Source organism: Vespa crabro, chromosome 12, assembly GCF_910589235.1.
Source record: "Vespa crabro chromosome 12, iyVesCrab1.2, whole genome shotgun sequence".
NCBI lineage: Eukaryota > Metazoa > Arthropoda > Insecta > Hymenoptera > Vespidae > Vespa > Vespa crabro.
Genome location: NC_060966.1, coordinates 3175559 through 3198319, shown reverse-complemented (window position 1 = coordinate 3198319; position 22761 = coordinate 3175559). Strand labels below are relative to the sequence as shown.

The following is a 22761-nucleotide window of genomic DNA, read 5'->3' as shown; positions in this document are numbered from 1 at the left end:
GTTCTTTATTCCCATCTCAAGATCAGGCGTAATCTGGTCCTCTGCTCGAGTGCCTCTTTTCTTTCTCTGATGCTACTCGAGTTCGCCAAGACGTCTCTTTTTTACGAGCTCTGATAAATTCCAGGACACCCTTCTTTAATAACGGATCGTAAAATTAACCGGATCGTTATTTCTCGTAAAATGTTTTAAATATCTACACGTTCAAACAATGTTTTTTTTATATATAATATTTAAACAAATGATCGTAGAATTATACTAATCGAATATATCGAGCGATTAAATTTCGAATAGGAAAAATTGATTTATATCTATTTATTTTGTTTTTTTTTTTTCTATTAAATAAATGATTGTATAATAACAAAGTAAATGAAGCAATTGAATTTTTGAAAATGGGAATAATTAATTAACAATTTTTATTTATATATATATGTATATATTATATTTTATATTTATTTATATATATTATGTATATATTAATTTATTTATATTATATAAATTATATTAAAAATATTATATTGAGCGTTATATATGACCATCAAAGTTAACAATCGTTTCGTTTCATAGAAAACTATTTATGTATATATATATATATATATATATATATATATATATATATATATATATATATATATTCATATTAAACATGAATTCATTTTATAGAATACAGTTTCTTTAAGTTCCTATTAATGTAGTGTTTTCTCCTCCGATAAGGATTTATTTATAGATTTCGTCTTACTATCGATAATTCTTTTTAACGTATTGCTTCTTTCCTCTGATAAGGATTTATTTATAGATTTCATATTACTGTCGATAATATTTATACGATGTCGAACGAATATGTAATCTTAAATCAGTCTTTTCGATTTCTTTTTTATTTTATATATATATATATACATTTTATATCTCCTTCATTATCAAATTCACAATATTTAAAATAAAGTATTAGGAATATATATCTCGGTAACATGACATTTTTTCAAATGAAGTTCGTTCAAACAAGAGTTATCTAATTTCAAAATAGAATAAATATAAAATTTATTTGTTAACTGGTTACGGAATTTATATGGTTTTTATTTAGTGGAATTCTTTTTCGAATAAGAATTTACATTTCATTTTAATGGTAATATTCTATAAAAAAAAAGAAGAAAGAAAAACAAGTAAATTTTCTCTAAAATTTTTTATATCCATTTTTAATTTTCTGAGATATTTAAAACCGAAAATATTTCCAAGAGAAAAGTTTGTATCATTTTATTTTGAATACCTAGTATACATATATATATGTGTTTATGAATCTGTCTGTCTATACGTGTGTGTGTGTGTGTGTGTAGTTTTTATATTTCGTGGTTATAATAATACAGAACAAATAAGGAAACGAAAATCTTATAAAAAACACTTGATGTCATCGTTATACCTTAACGTGCCCAAAAAAAAGTGTGATATGTAATTACATTACAAAAGAAAAGAAATTAACAGAAAAAGAAAGAAATAAAATTATTGCATAACCATCGTGAATCAGAAGATAATTATTGCACGTACAAATTTTTATTATTTTTATATTATTTAATTATTTTCTTATTTATTGATATAACAAAGAAATAATAAATAGTGGATATTCAAATTAAAAAATCCCTATCTATCATTTTAGAAGAAATTTTAATAATACAGATTCTGATTCGTAAATTAAGAATTACAACTTTTCATAAAGAAATTATTTAATTATGAAAGAGTGACTCTCTTGCAAATTGAAATAATATTTAGAATATAAAAAATTTCAAAATTATTTGATGTTATACGAAATTAATGATTATCTCTCTCTCTCTCTCTTTCTCTCTTCTCTATAATTATTTTTAATATTTTTACCATGAAATATGATATATGAAATTTGATTATTATAACCAATTTACCAAGTCAACCTTCGTAATTTAACATAAAAAATCTTGGATTTTGATGTATCATCATTATAATTCGACATTAAAAGAGAGCAAAATTTACAAAAAGAAAAAAAAAAAGACTAAATTATATAATATAAAAGTAATGAAAAAAAGAGAAAAGAATTTTTGCGAACGAATCATTATAATAATCATATAATCCTTTTATTGCTTATTAATAATAATAAAAAAAATAAAAAACGGATGATCGCTGTTCATGTAAAAAAAAAAAAAAACAACAGAAAAAGTAGAAAATGAAAAAGATTTGAACGTTATCTAATAAACTTCAATCTAAATTAAAAAAAAATATTTATTGTTAAAAATTTTATAAAGAAACTTAATGCATTAATAAGAAATGGTATTGTAATACAATAATAATGAAATATTAAAGAATATATGGCGACAAAATGAAATAAGAATTCCAAAAATACGAACACATTAGTCACTGATATGATTGCCTACGTTCATAATGAGTATTCACCTTCAATATACGAAATTTTATTATATTATATATATATATATATATATATATATATATATATATATATATATATATATTAAGTGGACCGGAAAGTAATGTCGTTTCTGCGCATGTCGATATTTGATTGTGATTAAAAATAAAAACATGTTCAAAATTTATTCGTTTGAATTTAATTTAAGAAAGCGACATTACTTTTCGATCCCCCTAATATATAGTATTTTGTGTTATTAATTAATTTATTACTGTATTTTATTTTATTTTATTATCTTCTTTGATTTCCTTACTATTTAACTTTATCTCTTATTTTATTTTCGTAATGTATTATTCTATTTATGTTTTAAGTTTTAAAAGTAAGTCAAAAATTATTATAAAAAGAGATTGAAAGACATTAACTATTTATAATTTGATTATATATACACACACACACACACACACACACGCTCACTCGCACACGCACGCACATACACTACTATATATACTACTAATATATATATATATATATATATATATATATATATATATATATATATATATATATATATTTTTTTTTATATTATTATGTATTATTATATATTATATGTATATGAATGTACATAAAATGTGAATATATGAATAATAATATATGAATAATATAATTATATTGTGTGCATATAATATATTTTATTATTTATTATTTTATTACTATATTCTATTTTTTATTTTTTTCTTTTTTTTCTTTTTTACATGTACATAATATTATTTCATGTTTTTTTCTATTTTTATAATATATTAATTTATTATTCTGATTCATATATATATATATATATATATATATATATATAATATATTTTTTATTTATTATTTTATTACTATATTTTATTTTATATTTTTTTATTTTTTTTTTTTACATATACATAATATTATTTCATCTCTTTTTTTTTATTTTTATAATATGTTAATTTATTATTCCGATTTATATATATATATATATATATATATATATATATATATATATATATATATATATAATATAATCATGTTATAGAAGGTTAACGACTTTTTATCTGTTTCTTTTCCTCTCTATTTTTATCTCTTTCCATAATGATCTCTAACGTAATTTTATTTATTTATTTATTTTTCTCAAATCAGATATGTCAAATCTGATATATATATATTTATGTACATAACAACCAGTTTTATCCGTCTTTCTTATCAGCTTGTACAACGATATATAAGATTGACAAATCTTATAGAAAACTTTCTCTCTTTCTCTCTCTTTCTCTCTCTCTCTTTTCCTATTTCTTTTCACTGACAAGCTTTTCGAGAAGCAGATATAGTAGACACAAAGTTTCCTCTTTAACTAGACTACACTCGTCGTTCATCTTTCGGTTGACGGCGGGTAACAACAGGCGCTCTTTTTCGTTTCTAGTTTCGGGAATCCGCCGCGGGATAATGGCCGCCATAAAACGACCGTAAAGGCGCCGTCCCCTTGGCCACCGCGCCTCCTTACAAACACTCCGGATCTCATAAACACTCGAAATTATCGTTGTGCCTTCGGGGATATAAGAGGGAGCGAACCGTTCCTATAGTAAGTACTTACGTGTGCCCGAGCGTCATGCTGACGATCGAAGGCGGACGCACGCCTTCGAAAGGTCTCTTCTTCTTCGTTTTAGCGTCGCCGGAAGCAAGTCGCGAGAAGAGAACGCGCGTGGCCGTTTAGTTTACTGCACGAGTAACGGTTTATCTTTGCATATCACAGAGAGAGAGAGAAAGGGGGGGGAGAGAGAAAGAGAGAGAGAGAGAGAGAGAGAGAGAGAGAGAAAGAGAGAGGGAGATATTCATTGCAAAATGGACTATTTTTATTTTTAATTTAAACAAATTTATTGTTTTGCTTCTTTTTATTTTTTTTTATTTTTTTTTACTCAAGACCTTTAAAATGTCCACATGTTAGATCGATCTTAATTTGTAACAAATTAAGATCGATTTATTTATTAATTGTTACAATTTATTTGTTACAAATTATCTTCGATATATTATTAATTGGCAATAATTTATTTATTATCGATTTATTTATACATCGAAGTTTATCCGGAATATAATTGTTAGAATATTTTCGACTATTTTTATCTTTAATTTAAACAAAATTTTTGTTTTGCTTCTTTTTATTTTTTTGTTTATTTTTATTCTTTTTCTTTTTTTTTTTTTTTTAATCAAGACCTTTAAAATGTCCACATGTTACATCGATTTATTTATTAATTGTTACAATTTATTTGTTACAAATTATCTTCGATATATTATTAATTGGAAAAAATTTATTGATTATCGATTTATTTATACATCGAAGTTTATCCGGAATATAATTGTTAGAATATTTTTATCCGTCGATAGGTAATGTTCAATTTTATTATATTAATTTATTTTATTTGTATTATTTTTTGTTATTTATTATTCTGAAAATTTGTAACCTTTCTCTTTTTTTTTTTGCTTTTATCTCTTCTTTATTATTTGTTGAATATATTTTTAAAGTTCATGGTCATTTTTTGTTATTCCTTTTACCTGCTGTAGTTGATTTTATTATTTTTTTTATTTATTTATTTTTTTTTTCTATTTTGTAGACATTGTATTAATACTTAACTTTTACTCTCGCAACACCTTGACCTTTTCATTATTTTTTAGTATTTTTTTTTTACTCGTTATTTTTATATATGAATATCTCAAATATCTTTTTTTTTCTTATATAATATCTTTTTGTTATTTTTTACATTTTTTTATCATCTATTATTATATTTCATTAATCTACACGTATTGTTTCTTTATTTATCACTTTATTCATGTATTCTACTTTATTTCATTTTTTGTCTTCTGTATTTTTACAATCTATCCTTTTATTATACCGTTTTATTTTATCTCATTCTCTTACATTCATCATTAACATATACAAATAATAATAATTTATTAATAAATATATTCTATAACTTAAATATATATATTAATTAACTATTCATACATTATATTTATGTTATTGTTAAATTCTTATTTTTAAATATTTCTTTTTTTTTTTTTTTAATTTAAGAAATATTTTCTATTTAAATAATTTTTCTTACTTTTAAATTCCTCTTAATATTAATTAAACATAAGATTATAAAATAATTAAATATCTTAAAATTTTAATCTATCATGAACTTTCTTATTCTGCATTATTGTTTTTTCTTTACTTTTATCGTCTTTTCGTTTTTCTTCTTTGCTCATTTTTTATTATTTACTATCGAATCATCCGATTATATTTCAATTAATTCAATATCATTGTATTCATTATATCTAAAATCTTAATCGTATCGCAATGAAATTATTCATCGATCGTTTATATTTTTTAATTATTTTTCTTTTCTTTTTTTTTTATACATTTTTAAAGTTTACACACTTAATACTTTTATAGAGTAGACGTTTGTTATATTTTGAAAATGAGACGAGACGATGATACTTCTTTAAATCAAACATCCTAGCGTCGGACATTTGTGAAAGTGAGAAGATAACGGACGAATATGACAGAGCAATACTTTTTACGAAATTATAATCGCAGGTATGCCGAGTTAACATTCGCAATCATGGCTTCCCCGAAAACGCAAACCGACTCGACGACTTCTCGCCTTTGCGTTCCTCGAATCGCCTCGACTTAAGACTTAATAAAGATATTCTTACTACTTTACGGGTCTCGCATAAAACGCACGAAGATTTTGCGGTTGGATAAGGATCGTCTAATTTAACGCATACATTAGTCTACCGCTCGTTTAGATTTACGAGTTGTTCGAATCTTACAATTCCCGTTCGACTTTTATAAACCTTCTTCATTTTACTTTTCCTTTCTATCAAAATACCGATATACTTGTATTATATTTATCGGTTATATCTCTTCCAATTTTTTTTCTCTTTTTTACTTTTTTTTTTCTTTCTGTTCCTTTTTTTCTATTTTTTTTTTTTTTTTTTTTTTTTTTTTTTTAATCGCGACGTTAATAATACTTCATCAGGGTAAAAATAATTTCTATCGTTAAAATAAAAATTCGACAAATTACGAGATACAAAAGTTTAAAAAATGAAAGAAAAGAAAACGAAAGATTTATTAAGAAAATGCAGATAAAGTAGAAATTTGGAAAATACGTATTTTCGGCGCACGTTCGAAATTTTTAAATTGTTAGGCTTTTTATTTTTTTTTTTAATCACTATAGTAATAATAATTCACAACTAAAAATAATTCCCGTTCGTTACAATGAAACAAAATATATGCATGTACGTATATGTTCCAGTTTAATGGATAAAAATTGATTAAATCAAAAGATACAAAATTTGTCAGGAAAGGAAACAAAAAAAAAACCAATCATTAAAAATTATCAATAATAGATAAATTTCGAAAATACGAATTTTTGATAAACGTTGAAATTTTCTAACAATTAGATTATGTTTTTCTATCTTTTCTTTTTTTTTTTTTATCACAACAGTAATGATAATTCACAACTAAAAATAATTCCTGTTAGTTAGAAAAATGTATAAATTTAATGAAAGTTACAATGTAATGAATAAAAATTCGAATTTTCGAATAGTTGGATTTTTTTTTTTTTGTTTTTATTTTTTTTTCATTTTCTTTTTATTTCTTTTCATTTTCTTTTTTTTTTCTTTTTAACTATAGATGCGTAAAACGATAGATTGCGAAGCTTACGGATTCCACAAGGGATTTCTTAATTCTCATGCAAATAAGCCAATTTATTTGTGGCGGACCGTCTTCGAACGATTAGGCTAATGTGACCTCACCCCACGAAGACATAGAAAAAGAGAGAATGTTTCGAACGAATGTTCGTAAAATTGTCTGCTTGGTTACGACTTTAATTCGCAGCTTCTTTTGAATAGCTTTTAAAATTGTTTGTCGCTGGTGGTCCATTTTTAAAAAAATTCGATATAACAAAATTTTCAATAAATTTACTTCAAAACTAGATTTAAAATAGAACAATTACGCCAAAATAAATCCTTCTACTCGAGTTCTATCTCCAGATATAGAACATTGATTGTTTTACTCGATAGATGACAAAGTTCGATAAAACGTAATCTGATTGATGATAGAGGTTCATAATTAATGTTAAAATTAAAAAAAAAAAAAAAAGAAATAATCAGGCTATTAATTATGAATGATTGATGGATAAATAAGAGAAGTAATTAAAGTCATGTAATCAAAGATCAAGATTAATTTAATAATCATTAATCATGTAATAATTACACGTTTAATTTATTTCTAAAAATGATATTGTTAATATTTTATTGGAAGTATACGTTTATTATTTATATATTGTTTAGAACATAGTTCTGACAAATTATTTATTTACTGTAATTACATTTTTGATTATGACATTTTCATTTTCTTCTTTTATATTTGTCACAATGGATTTTAATCGAAAATATTACAATTTTGTTATCGTTCATATCAGAGAATGTAATGTTTCATATATTACATATATTAGTAAATAATAACGTTAAGTTGTATTAAATCGTACGTGTAATTAAAGCGGTACGAAGAATTTTCTAATCATAGAACATATTTTTTATAATTTTCATTGTACAAATATGCATTACCGATCCTAATGAAATATAAATTATTTATAATAAAAAAATTCCTAATGAATTATAAAATGAAAAAATTCAATTAATCAACAAATGATATGAAAATCATTGATTAATGTATTGCAAATTACAAAAGTAATAATGATCGTTGATTTATATTAACAATGATTAATTTACAATTTAATAATTACAATTACTATGATTACATTCGTTAATCGATTACAAAAATGATTTTGAAATAATCGATTACTGTTCAATTTTAATACTCGTATACTTGAAAGAATAGACTCGCATTAATTGTAACCGATTGTGATTATATCAAACACTATAAAAAATTCTTTTTCTACTCTATTTTTTTCTTTCCTTTTTACTTTTTTTTTTTATTCTTGTTAGATAAAAAATTCGAATTGCTTTACAATACTTTGTAAGACAAAGGCAACGATATACGTAATATCAAATTAAATTGAATAAACGTTTGTAAATACCTGATGTAATTATTTGCAAATAATCTAAATATTTTTCATTAATTCGAATATCCATTCGAATACTCGGATACTCGTCTATTAACATACTAATGTACTAACAACTAATTTAAACGATCGAAAGATAATATTCGAAGTAGCTCTTTGCAGAATGTTCATTTCGATCGAACTAAACGAATTCTCTTTCATGGAATAAAAAAAGAAATAATAGAGTACAATTGGTAGATACGTATTTAGAAGCTCGATAAATCGTAGAAGATGGCTTTCGATGCAAAGTAGAAAACATTTCGAGTTTCCTTTCCTGTAATACTGCGAAGATTCCTGTTGATCTTACGAGTCGAGCACGATCGCCGCCTACATCTTCGAGGTATTTATCGAGTCCCGGTTAGTCGAGAAACAACAAGAAAGAGAACAATGGCGAAGATCGAGGTGACCATCTCGTCAGAGTCTGTCTCGATAATTGATCTTAGGCGAACCGATACGGTTTAGAATGGAATCTAATCGAGTGTATGTAATATATCCTTTGAAAAAAAAAAAAATAATAGCCGAATATGATGAAATTAATATATTGCTGATTAAACATTTTAATATTAATTATATTTTAGTAGATAATTGTTTTCTCTTTTTCTTTTCCTTCTTTTTTTTTTATGTTAAATATTGCATTTCAAGAGAGTTTTTTTTTAGAATTGTTAAATTGATCAAATATTTATTTCGGAATTTTCGCAATTTTAAAATTTTATATCTGAATAAAGAATTATATTTAGTAGCATAAAGAGTATATTAGTATACCGTAATATACTACTCATATATATATATATATATATATATATATATATATATATATATAATACATATATATGTATAATACATAAGTAGTATATTATTTATATTATATAAATATTATATAAAACTATATTTATATAGCATAGATATATTAAAGCATAATATAGTATTCCAGTAAAGTATAATAAATTAAATATTATTTATACTATTGAAAAATACTTGATTAAAAAAGTTCAAGTAAAAATATACATTAGTGTTGGTTATTCAAATATAAAAAATTTGGAAAACTTCGATATTACATCAACGCAATGCATATATTTTCAAAAGACATACAAATTATAAATTTTTATTTAATAAAATTATTTTCAAGTATGATACTTATAAATAGATCCTATTGAATCATGAACAAAATTCATTCTCAGAAATATTCACATTCATTATTTTTATCATCATTTAATTATTTCTTATCATTATTTAATATCAAAAATAAGAAAAAAAATTAATTCGCACTAAAAGAAACAAAAAAAAAACGTTCAACCGTTACAACTTAACAACGAGTTACACATAATTACACATGTAACATTGAAAATATAATGTCTATAAATTGCAAGATATGCACTTAAAAAAAGAAACGAAACAAAAACAAAAAGGCAACACGAGATCATCGCATTCATTTAATCGTGATGCCATATCGTTATTATGATTAAAGTAAAACAGAAAAACGAAGAAAAAAAAAAGTACAAAAAAAAAAAACAAAACAGAAATGTAAAAGAGAAAGTGTAATATGTTCTAACGATCGTAGATCATTATAACTACGGAAGGGCGCCATACAAATTCGAATTCGAGTAAGAAATCGAAGTGAAAATATTAAAGAGAAATGAGAAGAGGAAAGAAAAATAGGATAAAAAAAAGAAGAAAATACACATAAAAAATAAATAAAAAAACAAAAAAACAAAATAAAAAATAAAAAAAGAAAATGGCGGGAGGAAGGATTGGTCAAAGTTTCGAAGAGGATCATCGGTACGGCTGGCAGCAGCCGACAAAGTCCGAATCATTATGTCCGGCCCACGCATTCTTTCCGCGGCGGTCGTCGAGACCTGGCTCAAACTCTCTTTTTGATCTTGGTCGTCGGGATTGAGGCAGTTGTTCTCTCTGTGCCGAGAGGGGAGAAAGAAAGAGAGAGAGAGAGAGAGAGAGAAAGAGAGAAAGAGAGAGAGAGATAGGGTCCGGTGGAGGGCAAAACGGCCGAGGTGGTCCGAGGCTTTGCTGGTGGCCTGCTCTCGCACTTACACACTCGATCGCACATTCGATCTTGGGTCGCGAAGCACTACGCTCTCTCGACCTCGGACCCTCCGTCAACGGGGTTCTTACGTGGAAAGGACTCGAGGACCAACGACAACTACGACTACGACTACGACTACGACGACTACGATGAGAACCAACGAGAATGAGGACGAGAACGAGGACAACTACCGACGATCAGGACGACGTCTATAACGAAACAGAAAACTGGAACGGCAAAACCCTTTTAGACTGCCGGCTGGTACGAAGGATCGTAGGAACCGGATCTCGCGGATCTCCTTCTTCCTTACCTCCTCCTCCTCCTCCTCCTCCACTTCCACCTCCTTAACACCCCACAACCCTCTCCACCCCCTTTTACCTTTCGACTCTCGGACAACATGATTCTCAAGAGTTCGATAACGTGGGAGTAATTCTCATCTCTACGTAGCTAACGTTGAAAATCAAGGCGAGATATATTAATGTCTTCGGCTAAATGAAGAAGAAGAAGAAGAAGAAGAAGAGGAGGAGGAGGAGGAGGAGGAGGAGGAGGAAGAAGAAGAGGAAGAAAATAAAAATAAAAAAGAAAAGAAGAAAAGAAATCCGATGCGATGCGAAACGCCTACTTGATTGATCCTCCATGATGAGATACGCGATCATCATAAATCGTATTAAGGTTCAGTGATTATTAATCGCGCACACACCGTGGTTATTGATAAGATACGTTTTATCTTGCTTTTGGTTGATCTAATGAAAATTGTTTGATAGACTTTTCGGTTTCGTTTATACGTTATGTACGTATGTTATATTATTTCAATCTTATTGAAATCGCTACGAGAAATTTCATTTATTTGCAAAAATGATTTTCTCGTTAATCGTATACTCGTAACCATCTTGTTGTTTACGATTTTAGAGACGACGAAAATAAGATGTAATGACGTTTATCGTACGAAAGGTTATTCTCAATAACAAGTTACCGTTAGATAATTTTAGGGTAATTTTGAAGTGAATCGTAGAGAGAGAGAGAGAGAGAGAAAGAGAGAGGGAGAGAGAGAAAGAGAAAGATTCTATACACGTTTTTATTCGTCACATGTTTCGTATTCAATATCGGATAATAATTAGTACGATGTTAGACGCGTATTTTTACTATTAAAAAAGAAAGAAAAAAAAAGAGAAAAGAGAAAAATTAGCGTTTTTTTTTTAAATAATTAGCACTTTTTTTTTTTTTTGAAGATGAAATATAGTTACAATCAAATAGAATATAGTTCACATTGTACAATTTTTATTTATTTTAATGTATTTTGTATAATGTATTTTTATGTATTTTGTCTAATGTTTGAAAGTGTCGCCATTGTTGAACTATTAATCCGATAGAAAAAGGATTTGATATTGAAGCATTTAATTGTTAATTTGAACGTGTGTATCGTATAATTTGATTTTTTATATATATTTCTGATGTATGTCAATTTGTTCTATCATTTAGACTTTTCAATGGATATATATATATAAACGAGCATACACATACATTTTGACTTTTATATGAAAGATAATGATACAAAAATATTTTTGCATATCTTAAGTTCTTTTGAAAATAATTGTTCGTTAAAATTTTTACTATATCGAAAGTATAAGGAACTTTATACGATCGTATTTAAAAGTATTAATTTAAATGTAATATATTTACTTATTAAATAATGTATTATATTAAACGTAATATATTTACTCTACTATAGTTATCGAGGTACACTTTTAATTTTTTTTTTTTTCGATAACCTTAAGTTTTTAAGAAATTTATTTAAATCCATCTAAAATCTAAAGATTAAAATTAATTAGAGAAAAATAAAAAGATCTAAATAAATAATATGGACCATCTTATCAGTATCATAGAATGTTCACAAATTATCGAATAAAGATAGTTGAAAAGAAAATAAAAAAAATTGTAATTATCATTATGAAACATTCAAAATAATCATTGATATAAAACTTATCGTTTTTATTATTTTATCTAATATTTCAGTTTCACTAAATAAATCCATATTATATTATCGTATATAGAAGTAAATTATTTACGATAATAATTTCATTTTTGCATTCAATTTAAAAAAAATTACATCGTAACATTTGACATCAGATAAATCTGAAAGTATTGAAATAATTTCAACGTTCCGCAAGCAACACTCACTCGATCGGACGTTTAGATAATTATTTTGAATTTTTTCGTGATTAACATTTTTGTAAGTTTTATTTTATAAAACGATACGCCGAAGTTGATTAATAATTAAGAATTTCATTAAACCTTTTATATAATCGAATTTTTTTTACATAAATCATATTATCTCAAACTCATAACATAAAGTATACCAAAACTATATAACGGTATTTACTTTAATTGTAAATGTAATCTCTACTTAGCGAAAATTAACTGTCGTTTATGAACTGGCAATTAATTTTTAGTGATGACAAAATAAAAAGAATAAAATAAAATAGAATAAAAATACATACATACATACACATATACATACATACACACATACATACATACACACATACATACATACATACATACATATATATCGTATGATGTTACAGATGATTAACAAAAAAATGACTTTAAGTAACTAAAATAAAGAATGAAATTGAATCATGAATCAAAAGTTATTAAATGACATTAAAAAGTAATCATCTCTTTTTCTAAACTCTTTTTGAATCAATTCTATTTTTACGATTTGACAATAAAAAACAAAAAAAAAAACAAAAATAAGGTCAATCCGAAAAGTTCGGAAAGAAATTTTTGATTATTAAAAATCACTTAAAAAATATTTTCTCGTTACAAAAACTTTTTCGACCAATCCTGATGGAAAATACATAACCGTGAAAATGACCTTTTTTTTTCGTGTTTACAACGAAGAAATACGATTACAAGGGGTCATCATTTTCTAACAAGATTTATCACTTTGAAAAATGTCGCGTATAAAAGAAAAACAAAACAAAAAAAGAAAAAACGAGAAAAAAAAATAAAAAGGGAAAAAGAAAAAAGGTGCGTTCTTTTTCGAAAGATAGAAATGATCATTCTATACGAGTTTACGGATTACGAAGAAAATAACGAAGTGTAACGAGTTCAATCGATCTCAAAGTATAATATTCTCTCGTCTTCTCTCAGCGCCAAGTAGCAACAGTAAAATAATTATACGCTGCTCGGAATGAAATTTACGAGAGTGTAGAGAGACGTGCAGAGACAGAGCGAGAAAGAGAAAGAGATAGAGAAAGAGGGAGAGAGAGAGAGAGAGAGAGAGAGAGAGAGAGAGAGAGAGAGAGAGAGAGGGATCGAGTTCTTGGAAAAGGGAAGTTATCGATCGATCGTTCTTCTACGCGTGCTTCCTTCTTGTTTTCCACACATTCGATTATCACCGAGACGTTCAAGAGCAAGAAAAGGATAGAAAGAGAGAGAGAGAGAGAGAGAGAAAGAGATATAAAAGAAAGATTAAAACATTGAAATATCGTCGCGATCACTGCAGGTGTTACAGTCTTGCTCGTTGCGTAAAACCGATAGGAATGACTTTTTTTGAAGAAGACGAGATTGTAATTACTGGGCCTAATGAAGGCAGAGATCTGCGATCGATGATCACTCGTAATTTGGTGAGGTTCGCTTAGGCGATTAGACCTTTTCCTCTCTCTCTCTCTCTCTCTTTCTTTCTTTCTATCTATCTTCCTTGACCTCATCCGATCCTTTCTTGGGATCTATCGAGGTGGGATCGTAACCTCTCTCGTGAAACAGGAAAGAAGAGTCAGAGGCTTCCTTCGAAAGGTCTGTACGCACGGCAGACGGCAATAAACGTAATTTACCCGATGACTTTGTCTCTCTCTCTCTCTTTCCCTCTCTCTCTCTCTATATATATATAGATATATATATAATCTATCTATCTATCTCTTTCTCTCTTCTTATTCTTCTTCTTCTTCTTCTTCCTCTTCTTTATCTATCTCTCTGTCTTTTTTTTTTTTTTTTCATTTCTTCTTATCCTTCCTTTTACGCCTTACGTATTCACGACTTAATAAAGAAACGTCCTCCTCTCTGTATGTATGTGAATGTCTGTATGCATGTGGAAATGAGATCGAGATAATTGTAATCTTTATATATGTAAGAGAGAGAGAGAGAGAGAGAGAAAGAGGGAGAAAAAGATTCTTTCAAGTTGGGAAAAAAAAATTCGATCGTGATAAGGTTCATGTTTTAGTGACTACAACCTACTAAATTTTCTTGTACTATCTTTCAAATGTATGACTGTGTTGTACTGTATATTCCGAAGATTCCTCCCACCGATAATACTTTGATTAAATAATCGAAATGCAAGAGATCGTAACGTTGGGCGTCGATGAAATTTGTTCTTACTCGAAAGAGGCTGGGCGGTTCTTTGCGTTCCACGAATCCTGAGACTAAATGATCGATGGTTCGTTAATTAAAGATGAGATCAATTTATACGATTCCTTGAATTCCTCCGGTATAGTAAGTAATCTCGTGACTTCTTTTTTTTTTTGTAATTTACAAACGCGACAAAAATTTTTTTAAGTTTATTCTTTGTAATAGTTACTCCTTTTATTTTTTTGTTTCTTTCTTCTTGAGAACTCAATTATCTTTATGGAATAATTAAATTACTACGTTAAGAAAAGTTTTAAGTTTCGTATTGTTAAATATATTTTAAGAGTATGAAATAAATAATTGATCGATTAAATTGAAAGTTTAATGATTTTTAATTTTGTTTTCTTTTTTTTTTTTTTTTTTCTTACACGAGACACCTTGTATTATTATTTTTCAATTAATTGAATGTATCAATCAATTATATTTTTGAAAGAAATTTTAAACACATATAGATGAATTTTTTTTTTTTCTTAATTATTATTATAAAAATTTGTAATATATAAGGAGACGTTTTTTTTATTTCTTAATGCAGAATATGAAGTTTGGACATTATGCAAAAGTAATAATACTAATTTTAATGAATGAATTTCGAAGAAGTACGAATGGAACTTATAAAGATGTTATTAATTAAACATCTAAAATATTAGAAAATTTACGAGGAAATACAATTACAAGATGTCAAATGTTCAAACAAGAAGATAAAAAATATTTTAAACATTTATCGAATTAATTAAACCATTTTTATTATTTTCCTTTCGTTATTATAAATTAATTTTGAAAGTTTTTTATTTTCAATTGACATCCATAAAATAATTAAATTTATTTTAAGATTGTTTCGTATGATTTTATTTTTCTCATTTTTGTATTGCCTCTTAGATTTTTTCTTTTATTTTAAAGTAATGTAAGATGTAAAAAATTTGCTTAATAACTCGTTAATTATTAACTTTTGGCCTATACTCGTTTAATAATTTTAAAAGGATAATTGATTGAAATATCTAATTAAATAACAAAAATTACAGTATTGTATAAAAATGAAAAAAGAAGAAAACAGAACTAAAAATCATTGAACTTTCGATTTAATAGAAATTCAAGCGTATTTTATATTTCGTACTTTTAAAATATATTTTGCACACAAAATCATAAAAATTTTTAAATATATATTTATAATATGTATATTTAATATAAAAAATATAAATAATAAATATAAATAGTATAATAATATAAAATATAAAAAACATATATTTTTCTTTCTATCACAACCCCTAACAAACGAGATATACAATTAACTCGTTTAATTTATAATCAACCTGTATAATAATAATAATAATAACAATAATAATGATAATAGTAATAATAATAATAATAATAATAATAATAATAATAATAATAATAATAATAAAATACAATAATTTCGATCTTGAAATTTCAAAAAATTACAAAAATTATTTTGAAATATAAAGAAAATTATCAATCAATTAATACATGTACGAATATAAAATAATGCACTTTTATTTTCATATAAAGTACAAAACATATGTTTTTAGGAACACGATAAAAGAACAATGGTTTCAGGAAGGGTTTAATTTACAATAACCTTGAGAATACAATAACCGAGGTGTCACGGACCACCGAAACGAACTAAACTCTTTCATACATTTTTTTTATTTCGCCCCTTTCCCCCTTGTAATTAAATACCGAGCGCCGTTTTTTAAAGCGACGATGTAATTAGTATTTCCCTTTTCTTTTAGCAACTTCGCTCTCACATATTTCTATTCGAATTTATCCATTCTATCCTCCGTAATTTTTGTTTTCGTTTCTTTGACTTTTTTCTTCTTCTTTATCTTCGATCCCTTCTCTAACTCACTCTCTCTTTCTCTCCCTCCCTCCCTCGTCTTTTCTCATCTTTGTTCACATCTCAAGGATCGATTATACGTAAGTACTCAAACCTTGCGTAAAAACTCGCACGTAACTTGGTGCATTGGATTAACGATATGCGTTGCACGTACACCAAACAAGTATACTTATATCGTTTCTATATTTGTATGTATATGTACATACATATATACATACATATATATATATATATATGTACATATGTATAGATACATGTTCGCGTAAACGCTTTAAGTATAGCAAGTTATAGAGAACTTAACGACTGCTGCGTTAAAGTACTCGTGGAACGTAACGCCCACATGGTTTTCTTTAAAACGAAATAAGATTTTATCGTACATATGTATGTATCTCTATTGCTACGTGGCAGTAACGAGTCATTAATTATTATACTACCACTTGTCTAATTCTTTCGTAATAATCGTTCGCTCTAGTAATTTCATTGCTAAACATAGGAAATAATTTACTTTGGTTGACTACCAGACACGAGTTTAAATACGATACAGACATGGAGGATTATTTTACTTTATGGTAACCGTAAATGTACGGTTTAGAAGTTAAACCTTTAATTCCACGAAAAGGTACATTGAGAGATAGAGAGATAGAGAGGGAGAGAGAGAGAGAGAGAGAGAGAGGGAGAGAAGGCCAATGGGTTGTTCAGAGGATATTAGCGACAGATGCGTACCACCGAAGAGCCAATTTAACGGTTGCCACGAAAGCGGATCGAGTTGAGCCTTTAGGATGCACCGGTCGAGTTGGTGGTTGCATGAGATGACTAAAAAATATGGGAGGAGTATAGAATGAGTCGAAAATATCAAGGAGAACTCTCATATTATCCTCTTCTAATGTCGTCTACCCTTCCAAAATTGCTCTCATCGTATGACATATATACGTACTCACAAAAGAGTCCGATCTAATTCGCCAAAAATGTTATAGTATAAGAAAAAGAAAAAAAGGAAGAGGGAGAAAGAGAAGGGAAAGAATACTTGGTCAATAATGTGCGTGTTGCATGCGTTGCGTGTACTTAAAAACACGCCAAACATGTATTTAAACTTCGTTGAAGAGAAGAGGTCTATTAGTTTGTTCTCATAATCCAATATTCATGTATTCTTCTTTATATCGTATTTGTTTTTTTTTTTTTTTTTTTTTTTTTCATAAAAAGAAATAAAAAGAAAAGGGAAAAAGAAAGAAGCAACATTTCGTGATTTTTAATGTCTTAATCGTCGAACAAATGGTACATCAAAATTAAATATATTTTGATAATTGTGATACTTTTGATAAATATAATAATCATATTTATATGTAAAAGCACGTGAGCATGTATTTGAACTTCGTTGAAGAGATGAGGTTTATTAGTTCGTTCTCATAATCCAGTATTCATATATTCTTTTTTATATCGTATTTTTTATGAAAAAAAGCAAAAAAGAAAAAAGGGAAAAGGAAAGAAGCAACAGTTCGTGAATTTTAATGTCTTAATCGTCGAAAAAATCATCAATTTTATTGTGCATCAAAATAAAATATATTTTGATAATTATGTTACTTTTGATTAATATAATTATCATAGTTTTATATAAATTATAATGATTATATTCTGATTAATTATGTTTCATTAATTTTTTTAAATATATGTATATGTATATATATATATATATATATATATTTTTTTTTTCTTTCGAAATGTCTAGACGATTTTTCGAATAACACTCGGATCAATTGCAAGATCAATTTTATTTTTGAAAACGACAAAAGTTTTTGATCATATATTTATCTATATCGAGATAACGATCTAAGATGATTATAACGCATATAAAAATCTTTAAGTGGCGACAAAGGTCAAGGTTCTAATCAATTGAAAGATACTTTTAATTCTTTTGACGATGGTCCTAATTTTTTTTTTTTTAATTTTGAAGAAATATCAATCCCTAATTTTAAATTGGACAAAAGAATCATTATTTCAATAAATATTTAAAGTATGTTTTGACGTACTTCTGTGTTCCATAATAAAATCTTTCCTCAGTTCGAATATTTGTAGATCGAAAATTTTATAGTATTAGGTGGACCGGAAAGTAATGTCGTTTCTGCGCATGTCGATATTTGATTGTTAAAAATTGTTAAAAATTGTTAAAAATTTATTCGTTTGAATTTAATTTAAGAAAGCGACATTACTTTCCGGTCCACCTAATACATCCGATGACGTAATCAAACCGCATTCTTTGATTACGCGTTGCTGAATTTTTCCTAACGAAGGAAAAGACAATTTGGTATATTTTAGATTTTTATAAATCCAATTAATGGATAAATCGCACACTTTCTCTCTCTCTCTCTCTCTCTCTTTCTCTTTCTATCTACTTATCTCTATCTCTATCTCTCTTCAAACTACGTCTTATTTAAAATTTACGAATTATTTAATAAAAAAAGTGTAGACCAATAATATTGTTATTCAAGATATCAGTCCATCTAATCATACCGATGTAAGTACATACATCGTATCTATTGCAGATTTTTTGACGTAACACTGAACAAAGATTTTATTTACTATATGGAGATTGGCGATACATATTTTTTATATTTAACGAAACAGAAATTGTTTCTCGTTTGAAATTCTAAATTTTTTTCAGAAACTATTGACTTCAAATTAAAAAAAAAAAAAATTAAATTAAAATAGTATTATAATAAGAATTAAAAGATCTTTCAAATGATATGCCACTTGACTGTTGTTGACATTAAAAATTTTTAAGGGTATTTTTAAGGGTCATTTCCCTTGATTGGTGTTTAAACCCAAAGTAGGTGAATAAATGTTAAGGATTCGTTAGCTCTAAAAACAAAATTTGACATATTCCAATGTTTTTTTGAAAATGTTACTAGATTTCATTTTCCAACTAGATAGTGGATACTTTTTCTTTTTATACACTAAAATACTCTTTTAATCTGATTTCATTTTATTGATTTAAAATTAATTGCTAATTTACATACGAAATTTTTGATGTATTATTATAATTAGTATAGCATGATAAATAGTATAGTATTATAATACATATATAATATACTGGATGTTCATAATAAAACGCTGAATAATATTCTTTTTAATTGTCTCGAATATTAATAATTTCAACGATCTAATACAAATAAAAAATATTAAACATACTTATCTTAAACGCAATTATATATCTAATGACTCTTATCTCGAGAGAGAAAATTTGCAACGTTATTTGCAAAAGTAAATGTTAAACATTTTCAAAAATCAAAAAAAAATTTAAAAGATACGTATTACAATTTTTATATTGTATAATATTTTTCCGTAATATCTGAAAAAAAAAATTACATTATAGAAAATCAATGTGTTAAGGAATCAGTTAAAAATTTGCTTTATTTGAAAAACTCTATATATATATATATAAAAAAAGGAAAAGATATAATATACATACTACAATTTTCACATTATATGAATAATTTTTTTGCGATCAAATCAAAATGTGCAACGTTTTATTTGAAAGAACTGATATAAAAGAGAAAAATATAAAACTCGTATTACAATTTTCAGCTTGTATATATAATTCAATATTCTTCTTAAAAAAAATCCCACATGTTAAAAATCATTTTCATTTTTTTTTTTAATTTTTGTTTCATTTCATAAAAAATACGATACGAAGAATACATGAATATTGAATTATGAGAACGAACCAATAGACCTCATCTCTTCGAACGAAGTTCAAATACATGCTCACGTGTTTTTACATATAAATATTACGATAAATATAAAAGATCTTTAATAAAAAAAAAAAAAAAAAATAAATAAATAAATTATAAAGGATTCAAGTGTTAAATAAATATGATAATAGAGACAAATTGGATAAAAATTTGCAACGCTTTATTTAAAAGAGATATTAAATAATAAGATAAGATATTAATAAAATAAAATACCTATTACAATTTTCATATTATAAATATATATATATATATATATATATATATATATATATATATATGATATATAAATTTATATATAAAATTTTTTCTGTAAAATTCGATGAAGAAATTAGATTATAAAGATTTTAACGTGCTAAAAGATATTCAATAGTAAAGATCACCTATCGTAAAGTTCTTTGTTATGATCGATCAACATTATTCTCCCTGTGGACCAGTTTTCTATACTACAACCCTGATCTTCTGTAGTTCCGACAAGAGACACGATGACGTATTCGACACAATGACAAACGTAAAGAAAAAGAAGAGGGTCGAGAACGTCCTCCCCGTGGATTCAAAGCTATGGGGGACTATATAGGTATCTGACATGGGGAATACCAAATGGATGGAAAACTCGACGTCAAGGGTACTCGGACATCGTGACGTGGCAGAAGGATCATCACGGTATGGGCTTCGTTGAGATTTTTCGACCGAAAAAATATTTGCCTCTTGTGTGGACTCGATGGGAAGCTGACAAACGTATTCGACTGTTTATTGTCGGGGGATCATCAAATAGAAGAAGGGAAACTTGACCCGATCGATATTGTTCGTTCACGTTCTATTTTCGTAAACTACTATGTTATATTTACTAGATAAAACGTGTATTATATTATATATATATATATATATATATATATATATATATATATATATATATATATATATACAGATTTTATGTATAGACTGGTGACCCTCTTATATGAAAAAAAAATTTTCTATGCTGTGATATCGAGAAGTTTGTTATACATGATCGAATTATTTTATCAATATCAATAACTATTTTTATATAATATAATGTAATATAAAATTATATTAACATAATATATATACATATATATATATATAAATATATTATATGTTTTCTTGTAATATAGATATATAACATGTATTGTTGAAATACATATGAATTACACATATCTATACAAAAAAAAGGTTGACATTTCTCGAACAATTAAAAAAAAAATTTTTACGCTTTAAAGATTTGTAGTAATTAGATAAATTCATCACTAATTAAAAATTTGTGAAGCAACTTTCATAATTAACTAAAGAAAATTTATTTCTTCTTCTGTCTTTTTTTTGTAAAATTTCGATTTAAAATAATAATAATAATAAAATTCTAGGTACAATATAATATTAGAAATTGAAAGAGAAAAAAGTCATAAAATTTTTTTATTTCACAAATTTTTATTGCGTCATACGAATACTCGCAATTGTTTTAAATACGTGCCGTACGAATAAACATACATGCATTATTTCAATTGAGAAATAATAAAAACGTAATACTTTTTACATGTTTTCTTATTCAATCATAATTTTTTTGTTGAAGGTAATCTCAAACTCAAAAAAAATGATATTTCCTAAATTTATTTTTTTGTATAAACCGTCATACTATGATAGTAATGATAAATAGTAATTAAAGAAAACCATTACATTAAAAAAAGAAAACATTCAACTTTGATATCTCAAAAAAGTGATCTTGACAAAAATAAGTTCGTATGCGACTTTGTTCCCGTATCATCAAAAAAAAAAAGAAAAAAAGAAAAAGAAAAAAAAGGAGATAAAAAAAGGAAGATATTTAAAACGATATCAAATTAGATTGGACGCCCTGTATATTAAATCCATCGAAAAGATATTATCTTAAATAAATCTTCAGTAAAAAAAGAAAAAAGAAAAATTCTAAATTAAATCGACAAAACTTATCGATAGATCCGATAATATATATATAGGATAGTATCAAAAATTTCAAGCTGATCATAAAAATAATTTATTTCTTTTCTAGACAAATTTGGATTAATTTTGTTCTTCGTATCGTTCCAATCGTAAAATTGCATGCAATATGAAAATTTTATATGCAATAAGAAAATGAAAAAAAAAAAAGAAAAAAGAACAAAGAAATTGTCTTCAATAGAGTTTCAAATAAAAGTACAATAAACATAATCGATCTTGAAAATCACTCGGGAA

The 22761-nt window shown here is 26.1% G+C and overlaps 1 protein-coding gene across 5 annotated transcripts in view; it reads left to right on the top strand.

Moving 5' to 3' along the window:
- Positions 1–22761, top strand: part of LOC124428318 — a 150226-nt gene that overhangs the window by 28933 nt on the left and 98532 nt on the right. The window lies entirely within an intron of this gene.